Raw genomic sequence first — 1,145 nt, forward strand, 5'->3', positions numbered from 1 at the left:
CCAAATGGCAACATGTTTTAATTAACTAACATAAAAACAATTACACTGAACTGCTGCAAGTCCGCGATTTTGACTGGAAAGTTACGTATATTAATGAATAATCAGCTATCAATCCACCTTCAACTTGACGTTTTTTAAATATATAGAAAGTACTTTAGATACTTTAGCCATTGATGTGTACATGTAAGAACATGATTGAGTATTTCACTCTACATTTACTACAGTAATACAGATTTATTTTTACTAAAGGAGTGCCATACAAGTAGGATTTTTTGCTAATACTTTTATACACCGTCTTATATAAATAATTATCCTATTCTATGTGTTTGTGTATGAGGCGTTCGAGGAAGATAACATTCTTATAACGCTAAAGATCATTTGCAATTGGAAAGGCATTTTGTACTTAAAGTTGATTAAACTGAAATTAATAGTGACTAGTGAAAGTAGTTATGCCAATTTCCCCTCATACAATGTCTAACTGAACCATATTTATAAAGTCTTTTATCTATAACATCACTACTTCATGTGTTTGATTTGGTGTTACATACCATTGCATATTCCAAAGCAATTTTTATGAAAAAAAAATTTTTAATTGGTTAAAATGTACCGTCAAATCCATCGAAACTAAGGAATGGGGCGTCATATTGAATTACTTCGATCAACAAATGTTCGATTAATAAAATATAATCGGCATAATAACAACACAACCCCAAACACGACGTTTTTATGTAATTTAATCCAAAATTGAATTGTAGAAATAACTAAGCTTCAGCTTTAATTATTTCATTTGTAACACGTTAAGCCATGACGTTTATGCGCCTAAATCATTCATTAGGTTTCGCGAAATTTTATCTTATTTAACATTTATACATTTTTGCAAGCTCTAACGTATTATTTCTTTTTGTAATGCATATGAATAGGAATAACAGTACTGTAATTGAAGAATTGCCGCTGTCAGCTGAGATTTGACGGTCGCAAATATCCGTTTACCAGCTTAGTGGCAATTATTCAACTACAGTACTGTTTTTAAAAATACGACCAAACTGAAACGCATTTTTTTTTTTTTTTATAGATTTGATCTATTAGGTACCCATAATGTAAGAAATGATACACATAGGTTGTGTTGAATTGTAATATTGTATTTT

This window comes from Mytilus californianus, unplaced genomic scaffold, assembly GCF_021869535.1.
Source record: "Mytilus californianus isolate M0D057914Y unplaced genomic scaffold, xbMytCali1.0.p SCAF_58, whole genome shotgun sequence".
Taxonomy (NCBI): domain Eukaryota; kingdom Metazoa; phylum Mollusca; class Bivalvia; order Mytilida; family Mytilidae; genus Mytilus; species Mytilus californianus.